Below are 25909 nucleotides of genomic sequence, written 5' to 3'. Positions count from 1 at the left end.
CAAATTTCCATAATTAGTAGAGTAGATATATTTTATATGTAAGGGTCCGTTTGTTTTACCTACTGTTTGCTGTTACAGTTTGTTGTTTGCTGTTGCTGTTACGGTTTGATGTTGGAAAAAAACTGCTTTTCCAAAAAGCAGAGATTCTCTACTTTTGTAAAATGCTGCTTTTTGGATGTAAAAGGCAAACAGGAGATCACTAACCAAACACTCAATGCTGCTTTTCAGATGTAAAAGGCAAACAGGAAGTCACTAACCAAACCAAACACCTAAAACTCTCATTTTTGAAGTGAAACGGCAACAAGAAGCATGAAAAGGAACAACCAAACACCCCTAACTATGCAATGACAGATTCTCAATTCACCGGTAAGAGATGCTTCAACATCTATAGATTTAATGATTTTTTTTTACTGTCTTCACTTAAAAAATTAAAAGTTTTATTGTGTTTTTTCATCAATATCTATATAAAGACAAAGAGAGTTCCACACGGCATTCAAACAATTGCCCTTAAGAATGACCTGTGACTGTAAGTCCTTAGGGCCGGCCCTGGGCATAGGTCCGAGGTGCGGCTGCCCAGGGCCCAAGGCTAAAAGGGCCCAAAAATTTTAATTTTATTAAATATATACTATTTTTTTTGGGTTAGTTACAGTTTAATCATGAATTTATTAAATATTTACAAGTCTCAAGTACTAAAAAAAAAGAAATATTTCTAATTATGTCAAATACTTGCAGTTCAAAACTGTTCTAGCATAGAAACGATAGGAACTTTTCAGTATTTTTTTTTTGTCAAAATCAGTTATTATTTGACAAAATTAAAAATAAAACTATAAAATTCTGCTAAGATACAAAATATAAATATATGGATGAGTTAATTGTAAAATAAAATTTGAATTTGAATATTGATGTAATTTGCTCTATTTTTTTTTTGTTATAATTTTAGTTATAATATCCATTAGGTCTAAAAATTTACCTAATAATATGATATTTTAAGTTTAAAATGGGTCCAAATTTCTATTTTTAGACTTTTAAGTACAATTTTTTTATTAAGTGTCCATTATCTTTTCTTTCGCCTGGAGCCTCTAAAATATCAGGACCTGCCCTGTAAATCCTTTGCTCATTTAGCTAAATTATGTGCTACCTGATTCTCAGCTCGACACAAAAACTGAAAGGAACATAAAGAGAAAGACTGAGATAAATTGATCACATCTATAAACAAATAGTGAAGTGCAGAAAGAGATGGGCTACTCCAGTGCACGACGTCAATGACACCATTTGCATCTGATTCGATTCAAATGCGTGTAGCATTGAGTTCCCTAGCCAAAAGCAGACTTTTCCATATAGCGTGCAACTCAGCCGCTTCAGCTGATAAGCATGGTTTTAGCGGTATACCAACAGTAAATAGAACGTGGCCTAGTCAATTACAAGCAACTACCTTGGCCCTAGCGGGGAGGTCATTACCCTCCCATGTGGTATCACAATTTATTTTAGTAATACCATCGAGAGGGGACACCAGCCCTTGTTAGGGTTACGAGGTGAGCTGTCGATCAACTATTGAGGCGACGAACAATGAGCCTGTTGCCATTCAGTATAAAAGCTTATGGCTTTAGTTATCAACACCTCGACTTAATTATAACCCCTTTGTGTAGTAATTGATTGCGTTTGTACCAGATCCACCATAGGAGAATTAAACCAAACTCACTATCGATTGTACTTGAAGCTGACCAACATTCCGCGAGCCACACTCGGAGATCATGTGCCCAAATTCGATCCCATCGGATTGACATTTCTGCATTCTTCTAGATTGTTGTGGCCGTCGGGCAGTGGATGAAGACGTGGTGGAGGTCCTCCCTGTCATAACCACACGTTCGACAGTCGTGTCAATCCGCAACCCTGCTGGCAGAGATTCCAGTTACACGGCTGCAGGTTCTTTGCTATTTTCGTTCTGAAATGCAGAACTTTAGGTGGAACTACGAACTTTCATAATTGCTGCTAGAAGATAGGAGTACTGGACAAAGAGGAAGGAAGAGCCAGTCGCTCCCGTCGTTGTTGTTCCGTTAGGTAATAGCAAGACCAAACCGAGAACCGTCCATTTGGTGCAGGCCCCAATAGATTTCATCCTTGTAGCGTGAGGGATTGATTCGAATTTTGGTAATTTCTACAGAATCAGAGACAGAAAAAACAGAATTAAGTAAAATTGGATCCGAGTCTGTACTTGTTGAGCAGCTCCTTCACCAAATGGGGCCGAGTAGGTAGAAGGCACACCAATGAACACTGAGCATTAAGTGAAGAGACCCAGTGATCCTCCCAGATACGTATTTTTTCTCGGTCCCCGACCCGCCACATGAGTCCATCGCGTACAACATGTTTGGCGGGCATCACACTTTGACATAAATAGCTAGACTTCGACCTAGGCTCCGCCTCCAATATCCTTAAATGAGGGAAATAGAAAATCCCCAACCCTATTGAATACGGGTAAATTACACAATAGTTATAATTGACAAATTATTTACAAGTGTCTCAAACTCTTAAACAAATTTATTTAAATGTCAAATTTGATTGGTTTTTTTAAATTGTTTTTGTTTCCTACCACTGATTAACTGAAAATCTGACAAAAACAAAGATAAAGTTATAATATTATGATATTTTAAGATTTAAAATTATATAATGATAAAATACATAAAAAACGATTTTCATAATTGTAAATAAAAATTAAAATCTGTTTTTTTTTTTGACATAATTTCATTGAACAATGCAGAGAGCCCATCTACATATTAGTTAGAAAGCCCATAATGTACAGAACAAAGACCCAAATTCCAACATATAAAAAGTGAAAGGCTTGTCATGGGCTTTTTCTTTACAAATTTTCTGGCCCAAATAAAATCTGCTTTACATTTTCTTCCCAAGTTCAAAGACCTGTTTAGATTTTAGGAAATTTACATGTATATTAAGTAATAATTTGAATTATATCAAAATAATAAAATTATTATATTTAATATATTTGAAGGATTATGGTTTATAAATTAAGGGTTTGTGATATATTTTCTAGGTTTTGGAATTTGTAAATTAGGTTTAGAATTTTTAAATTAGAGTATAAAGCATACTTTATTTGTCATATATAAAAAATAATGGCATATTGAGAATTATTTTGGGAAATTTACATATAAATTCACTTTTAAAAAACTATCTACAATTATATCAAGTAGTGATTTTGAATTATGTCAAATAAAAATCAGTAGTTTTAATATATTTTAGGATTAGAATTTATAAATTAGGGATCTGGGATATATTTTCTAGGATTTAGAATTTATGTATTGACGTCTATAATTTTTAAATTAGGATATAGAATCATACTTTATTTATAACATATATAAAATAATGACATTAATATATTGTGATTTAAATTATGTTAAACTAATTAAATTATCATTTTTAATATATTTTAATAACTATGATTTATAAATTATAAGGATCAAGGGTATATAGTTTTTAAAGTTTAATTTGGTATGTAGAATTTTTAAATTAGTGTATTAAATTATATTTTATTTGTGATATATAGAAAGTAGTCACGTATTAAGAATTAATTTAATTGTAATTTTATAAGTAATAATGATTTGTATGTAAAAAGACGATTTTTCGTTGGATTTGGGCCATTCTAAGTTCGACCCAATTGTTCAAAATTCGAATCCCTTGTCCAACTTATAAAATTGTCATATAACTATTATAATACCAAAAATACAAATATTATTTCCAAACTATACCTATAAGTTTAAAGTTTTTAATTAAAATAGCTTAATAATACAATATCAAAGGATTTATAGAAAGTTGCGCATGTAAAAATACCTTTAACGTTTTGGGTCAGAAGCAATTTTACCCCTAACATCTAAAATAGTGCAATTTTACTCCTAATGTTGGAAGCCAAGAGCAATTTTACCCCTAACATTGATAAATTGGTCAATTTAAGAAATAATTCATTAAACTGTCTTCTTGGTCATGAATCTTGTCATCTACACTTCACACATGCGTTATTTTATCAGTAACAAATCACAAACATATGCTGGGATGTGAAAAAAATATTAAAAATATACTGTCTTTTGTACGAATTAGACAAAAAAAATCAAAAAATTCACCGGATTTATAAATATTAATCTCCAATTTTATTATTAAATTACAAAAAACATTATAACCTTTTTTTTAGAACAAATTGATATGCAATTGGTGTAAAATAAAGAAAAAAAATGACTATTTTATAATAGTGTCTGAAATTGATCCAATTTATCAACGTTAGGGGTAAAATTGCTCTTGGCTACAAACATTAGAGGTAAAATTGCACCATTTTAGATGTTAGAGGTAAAATTGCTCCTGACCCAAAACGTTAACCTCTAATGATAGTGACAGCTTCTGAATTCTGAATATCTATGAATGTTTTTTTTCTTTTTTAAATAAACACTTCTTAATTATTAGAATCGAAGAAAAAACAATATTGAGATAGAGTGGTGGATATGCCCACACACCATGAACAGACTGAGAATTGACCGTCTTAGCTAAGAGATGAGCAGCCAAATTCGTTAAACGTTTTACATAATAGACTGAGCAATTGTCTAGTTCTTTTAAGATACTAACACAAGATAAAATGACCTCAAAACCAAACTGTTACATATTTCTTAGATGCGTTCTGATTTAACCATTGTCTTCATAAGAAACACTAACATGAGCCTATGGACTTGCACCAGGTCCTTTAGAACACTAATTATCTGTGGGTTGTCCAGCCCACGACAGTTCCAGCTTATGAGACTCATAACCCCATATCCGTTTTTTGATATGATATCAGATTCTACTTCCATACTGACATTCTCCATGCGTGACCGTTTTAGATCGTGAATAAACGCATCTTTAATAAAGGGATTCTAATTTTCCTTATTATTTGAACTGTCAATTTGAGAGGGACCACCACTTAATATATTCTTGCTCCTAAACACACTGAACTTAGACTTATCCTCCACAGGAACTTCATCAACATTTAAACTGTAAAAATATAAAAGTATGATGTGTAGGTTGAATTTTTTCAACTAAAGCCGCCTCTCAATCCTCTAAATACATAGTCGTAGGTGTATTTGTTTAACTATTATTATTTTTTTTGAAAAAAACAAACAATACATTAAATAGAATTAGAGAGTTGAACAATGAAATCTTGTTATTTGTTATTGTTAATTTATTATTTATGATTGATGGGTTTTTATTCAAAATAGTTATTACGAGTTGTTGATTAATTATTATCAAATATTTTTATCTATTGTTTAAAATAGTGAGCAGCTAAATACCGCACTCAAATTACTATCACCGTCTTCATTTGGACTTTTTTGCCCTTCTCATAATTTTGATCAAAAACTAAAAATTCTCTCTCCAAAATCATAAACCCGAAAAACAATAATTGAAATTATGAAAATAATTGATGTGTAACAACCTGAACCACGAAAATGGACGATTACGAGTCGGAAACATTAAAATTTATGTTTTTTTATCAAAGAACTCATGAAAATAATATATATTTTTCATGACGATTTTGTATTTTTTGTCACAAAAAATTGGGGAATTTTGCATTTTTCGTCATAAAAAATTGAACGATTTAGTATTTTTCGTCACTAAAAATTTTACGATTTTGCGCATTCAAAATTTGGCCTAAACGGATGCGGCATCTGTTCGGCCCATGGTGGGGGCGGACGTGGCACTCCGCCCCACCAATGGTGAGAACGGATGGCGCATCCGCCCGGCCCATGGTGGGGGCGGATGCGCCATCCGTTCTTGCCATGGGTCGGTCGGAGTGCCGCGTCCGCCCCCACCATGGGCCGAACGGATGCCGCATCCGTTTAGGCCAAATTTTTCAATTTTTCTCTCAAATTTTTTTTTCTCAAATTTTGAATCAAAAATTATGCAAAGGGTAAAATTGTCAAAAGATGGCGGTAGTAAGGAATTTAAGGGCGGTAAATAGCAATACCCTTAAAATATAATGTAATGATTTTATGAAACTGACCTTGAATTTTAGCGAGCATTTTTACAATTTACTCATGTTTATTGAAATATTAGTATATTACAGTGACTTGGGTTTGCAATCTGGTGGATCTGGAAAACCAGAAACAATAGAATTTTTGACAGTAGAGGAGGTTCAGAGTTGGAATCGGAGTTCATCGTAGGAAGGGCACGAAAGTACTGTGTGGCTATTAATTTAATCTCGACTTCTGGCATGAGAGGGAAAGAGGAGAGATGGATCTGTTGGAGGCCACCCGACGGGGACTGGGTTAAGATGAACACGGATGGCGCCAGTAAAGGAAACCCGGGCCCAAGAGCCGCGGGAGGTGTTCTTAGAGATGGAAATGGGAATTGGCTAGGAGGGTTTGTTGTTAACCTTGGAATCTGTACTGCCTTCCTAGCCGAGCTATGGGGGCTTTATTTTAGTTTAAAGATGGCGTGGAACCGGGGATACGAGAAAGTTGTTGTTGAATTAGACTCAAGCCCCGCTCTTATGCTTATGACCAGTAGTTCGAGTGCTCACCATCCTCTAGGATGGTTAATCCGCTGAAGTCAGGAGATTCGGGATCGTAATTGGCTTGTTCGTTTCACTCATACTTACAGGGAAGAAAGCAGAGTAGCTGACTGGATGGCAAATTTCGCAGGCTCTTTCGCCTTGGGACATCACGAGTGTGGTGCGCCTCCTGCAGGCCTCCGGGATATTCTTTATGCTGATCGGACTGGCCGAACTTCGGTTAGAATGATCAGTATCTAGCTCAGTTTTCTCTCCTCGCTTTCTTGCTTTCGCTTTTGTTTTTTGTTTGCTTGCGGGGCTTGTAAGCCTTCCATTCTTACCCAAAAAAAAAAAAAAAGGGTCATATAACTAACCCGCGAATTTTTATATAAATACAAGAAAAATATAAGGTGTATGTGTATTAATTAAAATTAGGTATTAGGTTAATATATAATTACATTCTAAAATCTTATGTTTATATTTTTATCTATCATATATACTTGAATTTATTAATTTGAATCTATTACACGCATGAACTTATCAATTTTAAATATTCTATATCCTTATACTTTTTAATAAACAATAGATCTAATAGTTAATGACCAAATTCATTTGGTTATTAAGATTCATATGAATAATATTGATAGTATAATTATTTAGTTATCGAGATAAGATGTAAAAATGCCCCAAAAAGTACCTCTAACATTACAAATAATATAATTTTTTTTTAACGTTAGTAAGTTAGACCAATTTTACTCCTAACTATATTTGTACTATATGCAGTCATGTATTCTGGTTATACGTTCGTATCGTTCAACAGTTATAGATCAAAGATACGCATATGTGTTTTTGATTTGGTGCAGAGCACAACACTAGATAATTTTAAAAACAATTAACTTTTTCACTTGTGTATATGTGTTTTTAATAGGCATTACACCTATTTGGGTCTCCAAACTAAAGTTTCAAAGTCAATCAGGACCTTAAACTATCAAAATCATCAATCAAGTTCCTGAACTAAGTAAAAATCATTAATTGAATCTTCATCCTATCCTAAAAGTTGAAACTGTTCAACCGAATGATTTTCGATAAGGTGTCAATTGTCGGTTTTTGGTTAGTTTATGGACCTAATCGATGATTTTGATAGTTTAAGGTTCTAATTGACTTTAAAGTTTTAGTTTAGGGAGCAAAATGGGTATTATGCCTTTTTAATAGATTACTGATGAGTGATAATAAGACATAAGATAGAGAAAACAAGATCTATTACAATGTATAGTGTTCTATTAATAATAATTGAAAATTGATCCAACTTTCAGATGTTAGAAGTAAAATTGGCATAACTTGCAAATATTATGGAGTATAAGTATATTATATATGCTGTTAAAGATAAGATTAACCGGAAGATAAGCACATTCTCGTTGCCAATTTTATACCTTATCCATTCATCCAGGTGTGAGGTTTTCTTCCGGTGTTTAACCGGAAGATAAGCACATTCTTTACTTTGTTTTATTTTCTTTATTGAATAAAACTTTTGATTGATCTATTCTATATTCGGTTTGATTGTTTATCATTTATTTTGTATTTTTCTTTCTTCCTATATTGGAGTGTCTTATGGGCTATAGAAACCACTTCCAAAACTGCTACGGGAGAAATATCTTTCTCTCTTACATACAGTTCGGAGGCGGTTGTGCAGTGGAAATCGGGGCATCCAACCCAAGATTAGTTTTATACTTTAAAGCATATAACAAGGAAATTTTCGAGGAAAACTCGGTTTTTTGGAGGAAAAACAGAACCATATGGCTATAAGGATGGTCGCTTACAACCGCTGTATGAAAGCAACTCACGAAAAAAGAGTAAAACATATGCGATTTTTCCTTAGGAATTGGTAGTTTGAAATACCAAACATCCCAAGCTCATGAAGGCAAAGAAAAAATAGGGATAAAATGGGAATGCCCGTTTCAAACAGTGGAGTGTGTAAATACACTTACCGCCTAAAGAACTTAATGGAAAAACCAATCTTTCGAACTTGAAACATAACCTCCCTTTAAAAATATGTTAGGCGAATTCCGCAAGTGCACGGTTTCGCTTGTAGTAATAAAATATCGATCCCACAGGGAACGTATGATAATTTGATTAGAACTTATTGTCTTGATTACATTCGTTTTCTCGAGGATTATAGAAAAACGTTAATGGTTTAAAATGGTTTAAATTGGTTTCTAATCCTAATTTTGGTTATAGTTAAGATTACAATATATAGAAATTAAGTTTAGGTAAAAGTAGAATTCGAGACTTGTTTACACAAAACAAGAAAACTAACTTATAACTTTGATCAGATTATTAAGATGTAACAATTTATCTAATAATTCAATTAATGGGCTTTGAACCGTAGAAATCTCCCTGGGTCGGAGCAGATTTCTACCTTAATCAAATTGGTGTTCTATGTTTGATAAGCCGAGCTATCGATCATACCGAACATAAATCCTAATTCTTTTAAGTGTCCAACAAAGTTTCCATTGAAATGAAATTTGTGTAAAAAGGGTTTTATTGAAAACACCAAGTTTATTACTTTAGAGAATATCGCTGATCAGACTCCAAAATAACAACAGTAAAGTATATATTGTATTGAAAAGATAATTTATTAATGAATTGTGAATCGTCACAAATTAACAGAGAAGAAGAAACATGGATAGCATTTTAATTAATTTGAGTTCCGGGTTGTCAATCCTTTCCTCAAACTTCGTAGGCTTGTCAGACCCTGGGGTGCTTCGACCGCTAATTCTTCTCGCTGAATCCTCGAAATAGAGATCGCTGAATCCACTATCAGAGTGTAAACTCATCTTCGAACAATACTCGAACTCTAAACTATAAGAACTACATATCGTATCTTAAACTATTTACACAACTTGTAACTTTATACCAAGTTTGTGTAACAAAACTACGAACTAGAACAACCAACATAACAACATTGAAATAATCGATATTGAACAACATTGAATTCTGAACTTCTTCATCTATTTATAATATTCCAAGAGGTGTGTTTGAAGAGACGTGTCCGTTGGTGAAGAGTCGCCTCTATCCGGATGAACGTATGCGTCGTTTGGAAATTAACACATGTAAAATGTGCCTTGCAAGGTTTCTGTCTCTGTAGAGATTTCAGGAATCTCTACCGCGACATAGGGAACAAGGAGGAGTGGCTGGAATTCTCGCTGTAGTAGCTGCAGGGCGCGTGTCGCGATCGAGATAATAAGAATCTCGGTCGCGACAGACACTTTGTGTCGCTTCCTTATTTTGATTCTAAAATCTCCGGTGCGGCTTCTGAATCTCGTACGCATCTTTTACTGAAAACATGATTTCTTACTCGTTTTTGCTCCGTTTTAGCTCCTATTTGGATTTTTCCAAATAATTAAGTACCTTGCATAATAGAAACAAATATAGACGTAAAAGTATTCTTAATAAATATAATTAACATGATTTAATACAAAACTAACGTAATTATTAATGATATTTTAGGTATATTTTGGGCTTATCTAAATACTACCAGTAACTGAAATCCCGTCCTTTGGTGGTCTCTATGGTGATCCTTGTAATTGACTCTTTGGTTTATTATCTTTCGGTGGCAATAAAATATTAATGAAAGCTTCAGATCTTTTTTTCAGAAATCTTTAGACTAAACTAAAGGTCAATCCTATACATGCTACAAGGGTTGCGATCACAATCTAAAGTTAATTTTTTTTTGAAATAACATTTTCCTTTATCAAGTTCTCCTTCCCAGTTTCGATTACTTTAAACCCAAAATGTGTTTTCTACGACAAACCGAGGCAGTCACGCAAAAAAGAAACGTATAAAAAAGCTTTAAAAAAATAATCAACTCCTTAAAAAAATTATAAAAGGACATGGGAAAATAAATAAATAAAAGCTATTTCTTTAAATAAAAAGTTTACAAGGTTGGAATAATATGTCTCTCTTTGGGGTCCATAATATCTCCCCCTATTGAACATTATCTTTTTCTTTTTACAACATTTTCCCGGTCGGGATTAGCATTAGCATTGTTTTCATCATCTAGAGTAAGGTTTGGCTCAGGAAATTCCCTCAGCTCCAGATCTTCATCAACATCAGCATTATTACTTGGAGGGTAAACGTTGACTTAGAAGTTGAAATCGGCATCAAGATGCCTCTCCCTTAAACTTCTCAAGGGTAAACATGTGTTGAATTACAGTGGTTGCATTACTTGCTACAAGACTTACCACATCCTCAATCTGTTGTCATGTACCGTGACAATATTTATGCCATATATATTACGAAGAATAATGGTTTTCATGAAATACCGAAACACAATGTTATCAGAATCAGATTGGATATTAAACCGAATTTATAGTTAGCATTCAAATCCACTATATGCTTAAACACAGCAATGCATTTTCCGAAACCAGAGAATCCGCTCTCATTAGGATATGTCCTCACTCCGGAGAAGGATCCTTCCTCTCCCTTACGGCCGAGTGTCGCTCCGCCCCGTAATCGTCCTTCTTAGTTCAGTCCCTTGGGTCAAATGGTATTGCCAAGTGGCCCTAAACCCGGCACCGCCTCTTGACCTCTCGTGTAAAGTATTTCCTTTCCACTGCATAGTCGCGCTGTAGATTAATATCATCTCTCTAGGAAAGTGGAAAACACTTGCGAGACGATGCGCACTCCTCATGGGCTCACCTCTCTTCACATACCGACACCGCGCTGATGACCAATCGTACCCAGATAGAGATTAATGCTAATTTGAAAGTGCTAACACCTTCTTTGATTCTTAGGTCAACTCCCCTTAAACAAAAAGGCCCTAAGACAATTGCTATAACTTGGGTCTAGTCATGATCCTTATGAAACAATATTTCTTATTGACTACTATCAGTAAGAAAAATAGCACTGCTAATTCGGCCATTTCTGAACCTGTCTTTCCCACATTAATTCCCTCTTCTACTATTCGGTATTTCCTTTTACTTGAAAGCAAGGAGGAAGCAACTCGACCGGTGAAAGCGAGAGAAGAAAGATTTGCTGGCTCGGCCAAAGGTAGGACCTAGGATTGTCTTTCGGTTTGAAATCTATTAGATAATTTAGTTGTTGGAAGAAAATATCGTTAAAGATAGAGTAGACGCAGTTACCTAGCCCAAAATGGTCTGCTAAAGCTAATGTACGAGCTTGCCGAGACGGATATTCGCAATGGGGAATTATATAAATCAACGCCAATTTCTTCAAGACTTACTCCTTCTCATTTTGCAGCGGCCGTTTCTCAGAGAAGTTCTATCAGCAATCATGTTCTATATAGGTGGGCGGCCAATTCTTCTCCCTTCTCTTTCATCTTTCAAATTCCCACTTCTTTAGGTTAGACTGATTTACTGCTAACTGCGTCTACTCTCTGAGCAAGGTATTTTAGCTCACACGAGAGCCAGAAAGCTTTCAATTCTTTGAAGCGTGCATTGGTAACATAGATGACTTCGTTAAGGAAAGCTGCTTGAAAAGTGCTCATCTCGAGTGGCGTACGCTCCTCTCCTTACAGTCGAGTGGCTGTACTAACCTCAAAACAAAAGTCAAAAAACATAATTGAGTCACATGTCAGTTAGTTAGATCGGATGGTTTGGATTGGTCACGTTATAAATAAATAAACTTTTTTTATCAGACATTTCTTTACCAAAGCCCCTTGGATTTTGATCCGTTATATCAAACATTTTTGTAGCTTATTATTATTATTATTATTATTATTATTATTATTATTATTATTGGGGTGTGGGAATAAGAAAAACAAAATTTAAATTCCTTGAATTGACTTGGTATCTTGTATTGAAATACAAGCACCAACTTTATAAATAATTGATGAAACAATCATATATATTCACTTAGCTGGAGGAATGGAAAAAATAATGAAAACGACTCGTTTTTTAATATAATATTATATTATTTAAAAAAGGGAAAAGTTGGAAAAATAAATTCTCAGAAAATGACAACTCCACATCAATGTTATTAGAACCGGACCGGACATCAAACCGAATTGGTAACTGGGTCACAGGTCATTTGGTCGGACCGGATGGCTCGGATTGGTCGAACCGGATGACGTAATAAATAAATAAATAATATTTACATATATTAAATATATATAACTAATTAAAAATTAATTTTAGGGAAAAGTACGAAAAAAATGCTTGTGGTTTGCCCAATTTACAAACAGAGGCATGTGGTTTAAAAATTCACAAATAAATGTCTATGATATGTTTTATTTATAAAACAAAGTATTACAATTACACATTTAAGTTCTAATTACAAACAAATACATTTTTATCTTAATAAAAATTATACTTACATATCAACAAAATATAACCCCTGAAAAAAATAATTTTCTAAATCGAAACAATAAATAGTATGATGAAATTTTACGTTTTTTACTAATCTAACAGTTTATGAATTAAATTGATATTTAAATTCATTTTATATAGTTGCAATTTGATTTTGGGATCTGTGTTTTGTTAATATATAAATGTAATTGAAAAAAAATTAAAAAAAAAATGCTCTTATTGTCATCGATTACTTAAAAGTTTAATTTTAAATATCTTGTTTTGTAAAAAAAACATACCACATACCTCTATTTGCAAATAAGGTAAACTACAAGTATTTTTTTCGTACTTTGCCTTTAATTTTATACATTATATATATCGATTAACTGTTGGGTTAGGGGCACACCCGCACGACGTGGGCGACGCGAATGCCGCACCAAAATAGGATCCCTTAGCTTGACCACTTTTGTTAATTTTTTTTGTATAGATTAGTTTTAATTTTCAAAACATTTAATTTTTGGACCCGCCTAAATTTTTTTTAATTTTCAAACTGCAGCCCGCCCACCATTTGTCAAAGCCCGCCTTGCAGCCGCCCGCCTGAAATTTCTCCAGCCCGCCTCATTTTTCCCAGCAAATGTTGAGACCCGGGGTCACACCGGTTCCCGGGTGGATAGCCGGGTTCCGGTTCAATTCCGGGTCTCTCCGGTTTTCCCACCATGCAAATACTTGGCCAGGCTTGGACCGGCTTCCTCGCCGGTTCCCGGTTCGACTGGTCGGATCGGCTGGTCCGGTCCGAGCCTGATAACATTGCTCCACATTCCACCAGCATTCAAATAATATAAAAATATAATATCTGAGTTTTATTCACTAAGTCCATCATCTTTCATTTTTATTCATTAAGCTCTGGATTTTTTTATTTGAATGCATTAAGTCACCGATTATTTATCTTTGGTTTCACTAAACCCTTACTTACTAAATTAGTAAGCTGTGAACAACTAATTTTATTAGAAAGACGTTATTAATTTTATCGTATTTGAAATTATAAAAAATATATTTTTTACAGTTTGAATTAAGATTTTTACATTTTCCTTATAACGAGATTACACATCTAAAACTGCTTTCAAACAGTGAAAAAATACAAATTTTGAATGTAAATAAAATGAATAATATGCTCAAAATTGATTTTTTTGGTAAGGAATTTCATTAATTTTTTAGTTGAATATAATTAACCTGAAATCAATCTAATTACTTTGTTAAATAGCAAATGCATATCGATATGGTCCGATAAAAATTTCATTCTAGTATTTTTAGATTTGATGTAGAAAATATTAATTGGGAGGTTACTATAATTAAAATTTAATTAATTAAATTTAAGACATAAATTTTTTTTAACTTTACAGTATATTAAATAAAAGTCCACTCCGAAGAAAATTCATTAAAAAAATTTAATGAAGTAAGTTACGCATATAGCCAGTAAACTTTACTCATTTTTACAGTATGACCAGTGAATTTCAAAATATAATATAAAAGTCAATCAATTTTATATTTTCTAATATTATTATCACTAAACTTCAATCAAAGGTTTAAAATGGCCGTTGACGACTTTAAAATAAAAAAAATTCAAGAATTCATGATATTCTATTAAACTTTAATTCTTCAAAATTTTCGTTTTGAGGTCATTCAAGTATTGTTTGGTTATGAGAGAGAAAGTGAAGAAAGCTCCAAAAATGTTGATTTTGGAAAATAAAAAATGTGGTTTCATAATAAATGTCTTTCTAAACAATTTTAATTCTTCAACATTTCCATTTTGGGGTCGTCGAATGTCATTTTGAGACATTAGTCAAAGTTTAGTGGTCATAAAGTTAGAATGTATTCATTTATTTTACGTTTTAAAGCTTAATGGTTATACTGTGAAAATTAGTAAAATTCATTGGTCATAGATGTAATTTACCCATAACTTATGATAACATAGATAAAATACTAGGTGATGATTAAAATTATTTACGGACTTAGATCTAATAGCGAATGACCGGATGAAAACCATCGGTCAATAATGTAGTTAAATTTGTCCAAATCATTTTTTTTTTTTTTTTTTTTAGGACAGTTTGGTTTGATTTAGACATTGTTTTATTATTTATTTTTTTTAGGACAGTTTGGTTTGATTTAGACTTTAATGGTTGCCTAATGTAAAGTTCATGGATTTATATATCACGAAATGAAGTTTACGGGATCATAACATTAATCATTATAGTTTAGGAACCATGGATATATTTTATCTCAAATTTTAATATTAAATAGGGTAATTAATTTATTAGTTCCTATATTTTGATAAAACACATTATTTAGTCCCTGTATTTTCAAAAACACATGGTAAAGTCCCTAACCTTTTTCTCAGTGAACTGTTTAGTCCTTCCGTCTGTTTGTTAGATTTTTTAGTGTTTATGACTTCGGAAATAACTAAATTACCCTTAATATTTACCTTCAAACTTCAGAATAGGAAATCCAATTTAGAAAAAGAAGCTATTTGTATGAAGAACAAGAAAAAGAATAGACCCAATGCTTACGAATTTGAACGATTAAGAAGAAAATCAAGAAGAATAACACTTAAAGTTGATTTCAGATGCATTAGAGTTTAGAGCAAAGGAAAAGAAGAACGCAAATCCAAATTGACTAACAGAATCTTCATGAGAGTCTAACGGCAGAGACTAAACAGTTCATCGAGAAAAACATTATGGACTAAACAGTTCACCGTGAAAAACGTTAGGGAGTAAACAGTTCACCGAGAAAAACGTTAGGGACTTTATCGTGTGTTTTTAAAAATATAGGGACTAAACAGTGTGTTTTGTCAAAATATAGGGACTAGTAAATTAATTACCCTGTTAAATATGATGTTATGGAAAAAAAGAAGTTGAATGAGCTTAACTGAACTTGGGATTTAGAATTTTTGTCCGGGCTGAGCTCGATCGAGTCTAACCTCTGAATTGTGTGACAAAGGTTGGGCTGAGATTTAGAAATTCTAATTACCATTTGATGTTTTGGGTAAAAAATTGGTCGTCTGATTGGTTTTTTGATGACCAGAATCGTCAGAATCTCTATATTCTTTGTGGTTTCAAAAACTAGTTCATCATCAAAAGCGGTGGCTCTCCTTACAATCTGGCCGATGGGAGCATGCTAGTCGTCATCGCGAATGCCATCGGCTCTTGTTCACCAGTATAAACCAAAACTTATTCAACCCCATCCAATTACGGGTGAGAATAGTTAGATCCAATCAGAATATTTAAAATCTCCAGAATTGTACTTGATCATAATTAGTGGCATAATAAAGAATAAGAAAAAGACTCAAAAGTAAAAAGATACAAATTTTGAAGGCTAAAAGGCATCTTTACAATGAATGTTGGTCATTCTGAATGAAATTCCTATTTCCCCTCTCTAAAGGTATCTTGTCACACCAACGTAAAAATCCCTCAAATAAGGGTTCAATTGATCTTGGAGTTGGAAACAAAGATGGATCTCTTAACACCCGAAGTAGCTAGGCGGTCCGTTTATAATGTATTACGATGTTGTCCGATTGATGAAAAAGTATCGAAATAAAATCTTATGATATGTATAGCATAATAATTTAATAATATAGTGAATTAATTAAAACAAGGGTAAACACTAAAAGGCCATGTGTTTTCACGTTTTATCAAACAGGTATTTAATAAAAAAAAAATTCTGTCCAAACAATGATTGAGGCTTTCATTTTGCTAAAAACGAGAATATTTTAATTTGGCACTATAAAAATAACCGTTAACGATCTTAAAATGAAAAATTATAAAAATTAAAGTTGGTTAGTACCAAGTTTACTATGGAACTAAATTTTTATTTTCCAAAATTATCATTTTCAGAGTTTTCTTTTTCTAAAACTTTCTCTTTCCTCACCAAACAGCACATAATGGCCTCAAAATTTAAAAATTATTTAAAATATCATCAAGTTTTTGAATTTTTCAATTTTGTGGTCACTGTTTTTAGCAAAACAACAAGTCTTAGGTGTCGTTTGATAAAACTGAAAATTAAGTGATGAAAAAAATAAGTGCTAAATGTTATAAGTGCTGAAAGTATTGAATGATGTAACTTTTATAAAAATATTAGTTGATAATATTTAACTTAAAATGTTAAATTAAATATTTTGACTTATCAAAATAAGTGATGAAGAAACAACCGTTATCAAACGCACTTAAATTAAATAAGTACTTAATATTCTAATTTAAGTGATTAAGTCGGTTATCAAACAAGGCCTTAGTCATCTTCTGATTGAAAAAATGGGTTATAAGGACATTCGACTGGACGAGTCTCATTGACATGAGGCTGTGGCAGTGTCCAGCCAGCCGATAAGGGATTGTGGATCGAGTAAGGGTTCCATGGAGAAAATAAATAAGAGGCAGTAACGGAGTTAGGAAGAGACGGAACGGAGTTGGTTAGGGGAGATAATTGATTAGGGGCAGCTGTGTTTGGAATAGGTGATTGAACACCCGAAATAGGAGTTTGAGTTCGAACTAGGGTAGGCATGGTGGAGTGAATGGGAGACGGGGAATCAGTGACCATCGTATATAAGAAGGTATTAAAATTCGAATCAGTTTGCTCTTGGGAAAGGGAAGTCGCTAAGGCAGCCGAGGAGGTCGGTAGAAAATCAGACGGAGCGGACAGAGTTGGGGCGGATGTCATGGGAATTGTAGAGGGATTGGGACAGTGGCGGAACTAGGACCCCGGATGACCCGGGGCTCAAACATATCAGTAAAAAAAATTCAAAACGTAAAAAAAAATCGAAATTAACTGTGCGGTTGACGGTAAATTTTCAAAATCCAACCCGTTAGGGCTGGCAAAATTTTTTTAGCCTCCAACGCATTAAAACTGTAAAAATGTTATCATTTTTTTAGAAACTCGCATTGAACTAATAGAAAATTAAACATGTTTACTTTTTTTTAATGGTAAAGACATAATAAAAATAAATATTACATATGTCTACTTTGTTTTAATGGTAAAGACATATTAAAAATGAATTCAAATGTGTTATCAAAATAAAAATAAAGAGTCAATTTAAATTAATTAATAATGGTACATGTTTTTATAATTATTGAAAAATAAAATAAAAAAATAAAAACTTTTAAAAAAAATGAGGTTGAAGAGAGTTGAACATAAGACCTTTCAAATTGAAGTAAGCATACTTAATCATCTCATCTATCTTTAAACATTAAAATAATACTACATAGAGTCAATATAATTCTATCCAAAATATTATCAGACACCATTACTAATTTTTTTTTTCTCAATTCTCCGACCACCTGCCGGGGCTCGAGCCCTCCTAACCCCCCATTGGTTCCGCCCCTGGATTGGAATTGTTTGATGATGAGTCGAAAAACTAAAGGAAATTGAGGTGACTTTGTGTGAAACTAGGAAAAAGCAGGGATCAAAGGATAAATTTGTTTCGTAATGTCAACTGCTAAATATCGCCCCTAAATTACTTATCACCGCCTCTTTTGGAATTTTTTGCCCTTCTCATAATTTTTGATCAAAAACTGAAAATTCTCTATCCAAAATCATAAACCCGAACAACAATAATTGAAATTATGAAAATAATTAATGTGTGACAATCTGAACCCCGAAAATGGATGATTACGAGTCGGAAACATTAAGATTTACATCTTTTTATCAAAGAACTCATGAAAATAATACATATTTTTCATGACGATTTTGCATTTTTCGTCATAAAAAATAGGAGAATTTTTCATTTTTTGTCACAAAAAATTGAATGATTTAGTATTTTTCGTCACTAAAATTTTTATGATTTTGCATATTTCAAAATTTGGCCTAAACGAATGCGGCATACCACCCGACCCATGGTGGGAACGGATGCGTCGTACCGCCTGACCCATGGCGGGAACGGATGCAACGTACCGCCCGACCCGTGGTGGGAACGGATGCGGCATACCGTTCGACCCATGGCGGGACCGGATGCGGCGTACCGCTCGACCCATGGTGGGAACGGATGCGGCATCTGTTCCCGCCATGGGTCGAATGATATGCTGCATCCGTTTAGGCTAAATTTTGAATTTTCTCTCAAAAAAATTTTCTCGAAATTTTTTTTATGCCAAAAGTAAAATTGTTCAATAAGGACGGTGATAAGTAATTTGAAGTGGTAAATAGCAATACTTTTTTGTAATCGGAGAAGAAGAGGCGAGGTGACTAAAGAAAGAAAAGCGAAAAAAAAAAAGAGGAATTGATTTGTGATGGGACAGATGAGGCACAAAGGAAGTTAAGGTACTGTTCAAATTAATTTAGGAGCAGAGGGAGAGTAGGTGTGCAGCGAAAATAGGATTTGCAGGATCTCTTGGAAATGAAGGTTGAACATTGTTTTTTTTTTTTTTTTTTCTAATGGTTCTCCAGGACGTTTAACTTATCCAAATTAATTATTAGAAAAATTATAAAACTAGGTCAAATGGAAGGCCCATTTACATATTTAACTCATTTACTCAACCTATTACATATCTAGATTCATTTTGTGTGACTTTCCAAAAATACCCTCAATATTTACGCGCGGCTCACCCCATCCCGCCTGACTTCGCATATTTCATACTATGCGAAGTCTGCGAAGTAAATGTTTGGGTTTGCTTGATGAATTTAGTTCGCATATGCGAAGCCTGGATGTGTTTTGAAGCTAATTCGCGAAGTAGTATATAACAAAAAAGGGCAAACAACAACGGATTATAACATTCAAATCATAACATTATCAAAATTTACAAAAAGATTGCCAAAATAACAACATTCAAATCATAACATTATCAAAATTTACAACAAGATTGCCACAATAACTAATTTGGTACCAATTTTGAAACGAAGATTACTCATCCGCTTTAAAATTGGCACCGGATTAAGTTAGGTCCACTTTGAAGATTGGCACCATAGGATGGACGTGTCCCATGGTGCACCCCGAGATTGATACAATCTCTCCTAACGAATCATTTCAGGAGTGAATGTGTCAATCTTGGGGAAGTTCATCCCTATACAGGAAGGAAAATCATATTCCCTGCAGCCCAGTACGCCGCCTTCCAGAAAGGGATGTTACGTATTCAACCATCTACAGAAAAAATTAACCGTGTTAGTTATGAAAAAGGACGATTTTGGATTCGCGAAATGAAAATTAGCGAAGCATGCGAATGTAAATGTGCATGGGAAGAGGTGATTTTACTTCGCATAACGATTCTTTCGCGAAGTCTGCGAGGTCTGAAATGTGACTATCTACGTCGCATATCGATGCTTTCGCGAAGTCTGCGAGGTCTGAAACGTAAGGATCTATTCGCAGACTTCGCGAACTAATAGATTCGCGAGGTAGATCCATACGTTTCAGACTCTTTCTCTTCGCAGAACGTCGCGAATTCATCGATTCGCGAAGTAGATCATCAAGTTTCAGGCTCGTTCTCTTCGCAGATCTCCGCGAATTCATCGACTACGCGAAGTGAATTCATGGAAAACGCAGGAGAAACAGCAGATACTTACATTTTTCGCTCCTAACAGTATGATAAACTGGGAAGAACGACGGAAATAACGTAGAATAACCATTTCTGGAATGGTAACAAGAAGAAAGAAACCAATTAACGAACAGGAAGATGAAGAACCATGACTTCGTTTTCTAGGGTGAGGAAGTTGCAGAATCAAGAGATGAAAAGAGAACTTCATTGTGATTTGGAAACATGGTGCAGATTTCATGCAATTTAAAGACAAATAGGAAGATCAAAAGTCTTCAAATCATTAATGGAGGAGCCAAACCGTTTTCGCGCACCAAGGAGAACAGGGGAGAGAAACCGATAGAGTGAGGGGAAGTGGGAAGGGTAGGGGTATTACGGGAAAGTCACACAAAATGAGTCTAGATATGTAATAGGTTGAGTAAATGGGTTAAATATATAAATGGACCTCCCATTTGACCTAGTTTTGTAATTTTCCCTTAATTATTTTATCCCTCTAACTTATGGAATTTTTTAGTTATCCCTTAATTCTATGAAAATAGTATTTTTAATCATCTTAATTTGTCCAAATTAGTCATTTTTTCAATTTCCAACTCATCGAATTTCCTATTTATCCCATTAATTCTATAAAAGTGGTATTTTTCATCCCTAATGATCATATTTACTTTCTTAACTTCGTAAATGTGGTATTTCTTACCCCTTTATAGTACCAATTTAGGACTTATTTAAATGAGGTTGAAAAAGTATTTTTTTAATATTAACTTTTTATTTTGTTTTAATTTAATAATTATATTGATCCTTCATTGTTTATTACAATAATTAGATAATCAAAATTTAACTAGTCAAAAAAGTTAAAAAAAAAGAGAGAAAGAATAAATAAAAGATACAACTAACTAACAAGAACATTAATATAAAAAAGGATAAAACATTATATATAGGGATATAGTTTTTGGAGAAGTATCAATGTAGTACAAAATAACACCAATATAAATTTAAGGGTTAATCGATATATACACACCTAAACTTGGCAAGTTTTGCCTGATGGCACCCTGAACTTTTTAAAATAATCTATCACATACCTATAGTTGGTTTTAAAAACCTATCACACATCTATAGTTGACTCATTCAGACCTCCTACATACAAAATCATTGATCTTTCGTCTTTAACGAACGAGGTAGTATGCGTGTTATAAAAAAAAGGAAAACGCGTGAGTTCGTTCGGTATGCCACCTCATCCGTCAAAGACGAAAGATCAACGATTTTGTGTGTAGAAGGTCCGAATGAGTTAACTATAGGTGTCTAATAGGTTTTAAAGCCAATTATAGATATGCGATGGGTTTTTAAAAGCCAACTATAAATATAAGATAGATTATTTTAAAAATTCAGAGTGTCATTGTGCAAAACTTGCCGAGTTTAGATGTACATATATGAATTAAGCAATTTAACGTTCAAAAAGCATCAATTTAGACATCGATAGTTAAGGCTTCTCTGTATCTTCTCACTGTCTTTCACTTGCCAAACAACAACTTTTCCCCCGCTGTCTCTAATCTGTATTTTCGCCTGTGGAGTAACGTCTTCTCGCCGCCGGCCTATTTACGCAGTTACCTACGCCAGAAAGTAAGATTTCGTTTCCGTTTCCGTTTCATTTCCTTGATTTACTGTTTGAATTTTGAATTCTTGTGAAGATTTCTTATATATATATATATATATATATATATATATATATCATTTGTTTCTGGTTTTTTGAATTTTTTTCTAGTTTTTCGTGGTTTATTAGGTTCTTTGATTTTCATTTGTTTGCAAAAAGTGTATTCTGGCTATTTTTTGACGTTAGAGAGAGAAGAGTAGGCTGTTGTAAGTGGATCTTTCTTTTCTTTCCTCCTTGTTCTGTTTGGTTACCGAGAAGATTTCAGTTAATGAAATTGAACTTCATTCTTTTCTGATCATGTTAACTGAGTGGTTTAATCTAGAAATTGAACTTCATTCGAGAGTTATGATCATTGTTAACTTATGTTGAATTCTGGTATTGTAATTTCACTAGCAATCATTTTAGAGATTTTAGTTATTAATCTCGGATCTGGATACTTTTAATTTATTTGTTGGTTTAGTTGTTTAATGTTGAGGTATATCAAAGGTATCATGATAGCTTTTGACATTTTAAAATTCCATTTCCTTCTCTCCACTAATTTCAATGATTATTATGAGTTTGAGATGATTTTTCCTTTCTAATTTTTGTTTTTCAGGTTCAGTGACAGTAAGCTATTCTTCCTCCAGTAATCTAAACAACAATTCTACTTCTCCATCAGCTGACGATTACTGGAAAGTTCCTTCAGAAAGTGAGTTGAAAAATAAAAGGGGTGATAAGGGTAAGAATGCCTCCCAGAGTCCCAAAGGTTCATTGTCAAAACCTCGTATCAAAGCACCAGCACAAGTTCATTTCTTAGAAGGAGCCGCTCGATGTCGTCAGCTGCCTTTCTTGATGATAAATTGGGACAGAATGATAGTTCTTGCCCATATTATCATAGTAGATCTCCTTGTAGCAGTATCAGTAGTGTTGCGGAACAGTATGATCATCCACTAAGGTGAGCCATTGCTTTTATTGATAACATAAATTCAGAAATGAAATTTCGAGGTGTTATATTATACGTACCCATTTTCTTTCTTTGCTTCCTAAGATTGCTTACTGTGTTGTTGCTTTGTGCTAGTAGGCGGGCTCTTACTTTATCTACTCGAAATGCATGTAGACCAGTTAGACCTGGTTCTTCTAAGTCCCATCATGATTCATCAGGAAGCTCATCTTCTAGTAATGCCTCAACTAACGTTCTAGAGCTCTATATTGATGGAGAGCAGCACCCACAGCAGACTAGGCCCAAAAAGAAGACTCTTGAAAGAAATGTTGCTGGAAAAGGAAACTGTGAATCGACTTCTATCTAACTTAAACGTTCATGCCGAAGTGAATCGACTTCTATCTTCTGAGATTCCACCTTCCTTCTCAAAGACAATTCAACACTAGTCAATCTCATTTGCTCCATCTGAAATCTGGTCACATTCTTATCAAACTTGTCAATCGACTCCTTCTCAAGTTCCCCACTAAATGCTTGGTGCAATCCTTCAATTGTCTTCTCCTGTTCAATGCATGTTCTTACCCATCTAGAAATTGAAACTCAGTTGCTTCAAAAGGAATTTCAGTGAGAAAGATGAGGAGTGCAAAGAGTTACAGAACTCCATGTGAACAGGAGAAGACAATTGAGGGATTGCACCAAGCATTTAGTGGGTAACTTGAGAAGGAGTCTGATTGACAAGTTTGATAAACATGTGACCAGATTTCAGATGGAGCAAATGAGATTGACTTGTGTTTGAATTGTCTTTGAGAAGGAAGGTGGAATCTCAAAAGATAGAAGTCGATTCACTTCGGCATGAAAATATGTTGGGTGCTTTAACTTTTAAGTTAGATAAAGAAATATGGTCCCGTATATGCTGCCTGCAAAATCAAGGACTGCCAATGCTGAAGGAGAGCGCTTATCTGTGCTCTCAGTTATTGGAAATCATTAAAGAGGGAGCAAGCCAACTTTCAGCAACCGAACTTAAAAGGAATGTGTTAGATGGACAGTTTGTTGTTGAAGCCGATGTAAAAGTTCAAGGCTTTAAACGTGGATTTGAAAACTTAACTAGGAGTTTGCGGACAATATCTTCTGTGCTGCAAGAGAAGTCCAGCTCAGTTGCTTCAAAATCTGAGTCGTGCACCATTGGGGATGGATCAGGGAAACTAAATGACCTAACTTCAGAGGTAATATTGTATACACAAACCCACAAACACAGACGTTCAAACTCACTTGCACACGCACATGCACACATGATTATATATATATATATATATATATATATATAAATTCACTTATTTTTTTACTTTTAAACTAGTTATGGGTGTTTAATACCATTTGTTCATTTTCCTGTTGTTGCAGGAGACCTTAAGATATAAGGTGAAAGCAGAAGCTATGCTTACTAGTTTATTAAGAGAGAAGCTGTACTCCGAAGAGATGGAAGCTGAGCAGTTGCGTGCTGAACTGGCAGCAGCAATGAGAGGAAATGGCATTCTGAGGTGTGAAGTTCAGAATGTAATGGACAACCTTTCTCATGGCAGCCACAAATTGAAAGACTATGAACTTCAGGTAATTCAACTTATATGCATGAACTCTCTAGTATTATAAGATATATATGTTGTCTTCAAGCCATTATAATGGTCAGTTTAACACTCATCTTGATTGACCAGATTGGTCATTGTTAGTTGCTTATATAATGACCAAAGGAAAAACTACCTTATATGAAGATAAATCTCTTTTTTTTTCGTTGTTTGTTTATTTGAATCTCTTGAACAGATGCAGAAGAAAGACGAGAACATGAACCAGCTCCAAAATGAGCTTCGTGAATCGTTTAAGGAGCTGACGTTCGCGAGGGACATTCTACCCAAAGCTTCAGGGGAGAGAAATATGTTGTTTGAGAAAGTGAATGAACTGACCGAGAAAAATATGCTGCTGAATTCAGAGGTTGAGATGTTGAAGAAGAAGGTACAAGGCCTTGATGAAGACATACTTCTCAAGGAAGGTTTTATCTAACTTAAAAGTTAAAGCACTCATCTCTTCCCCACTCCCCTTTAAACGGTTCAATAGACACATATTTTCATGCCGAAGTGAATCGACTTCTATCTTCTGAGATTTCACCTTCCTTCTCAAAGACAATTCAAACACCAGCCAATCTCATTTGCTCCATCTGAAATCTGGTCACATGCTTATCAAACTTGTCAATCGACTCAAGTTCCCCACTAAATGCTTGGTGCAATCCCTCAACTGTCTTCTCCTGTTCACTGCATGTTCTCCTTCTCAATTTTGAACACCCCTATAAGGTAGCATAAAAGCTATAAATACCATTGGTTTTATCTTTTGTGTAAGACTGGCTTCTAAAATTGTATGTAGCTAAGCTGGTTTCTCTTTTCTTCATTAATATGCTCATTTCTTCATTGGATTAAGGTGCTACCTACAAATATGCTCATTTCTCTTTTCTTCATTGTATGTAGCTGGTTTCTCTTTTCTTCATGCTACTGAAGTTTAGTAAATTGTCCCCATTTGTGGTTTAGTCTTTCATTTCCAATAATGTCATGTTCAGTTTGTGTATATGCATATTTGTAAATTTAATTGTGTTGGAGCCGGACATACCAATTTCTACTTTAGGTTATAATGATCCTCCATGATTTCTTAAACCCTTTGATACATATACTAATTTGGGGGGCTTCACTATAATCACATTTCCTGATGAATCACCAAACCTAAGACTTATTTTGTCTTTGGTATCAGCTAGGGGTGCAACCGAGCCGAATCCTAGATAGGCTCGGTATTGACTCGTTAATATCTCGAGCCGAGTCCTCTCGAATTGTGCTTTGACGAGCTTTGACCGAGCCGAGCTTTGACTGAATCTGACCGAGATTTGACCGAGCCGAGTTTTTATCGAGCTTCTAACGAGTTTTAACCAAATTCATTATACATGCACATAATAAGTAGCGTAAAAAATATAAAAGCCTTATAACATACTCCATA

General features: G+C 34.0%; 1 pseudogene; it reads left to right on the top strand.

The window, feature by feature from the left end:
• Nucleotides 1-1262: 1262 nt before the first annotated feature.
• LOC136208184 (uncharacterized) lies at nucleotides 1263-25432 on the top strand (annotated as a pseudogene).
• The last annotated feature ends 477 nt before the right edge of the window (nucleotides 25433-25909 follow it).

This window comes from Euphorbia lathyris, chromosome 10, assembly GCF_963576675.1.
Source record: "Euphorbia lathyris chromosome 10, ddEupLath1.1, whole genome shotgun sequence".
NCBI classification, from domain to species: domain Eukaryota; kingdom Viridiplantae; phylum Streptophyta; class Magnoliopsida; order Malpighiales; family Euphorbiaceae; genus Euphorbia; species Euphorbia lathyris.
This window is presented reverse-complemented; position numbering and strand designations above follow the sequence as displayed.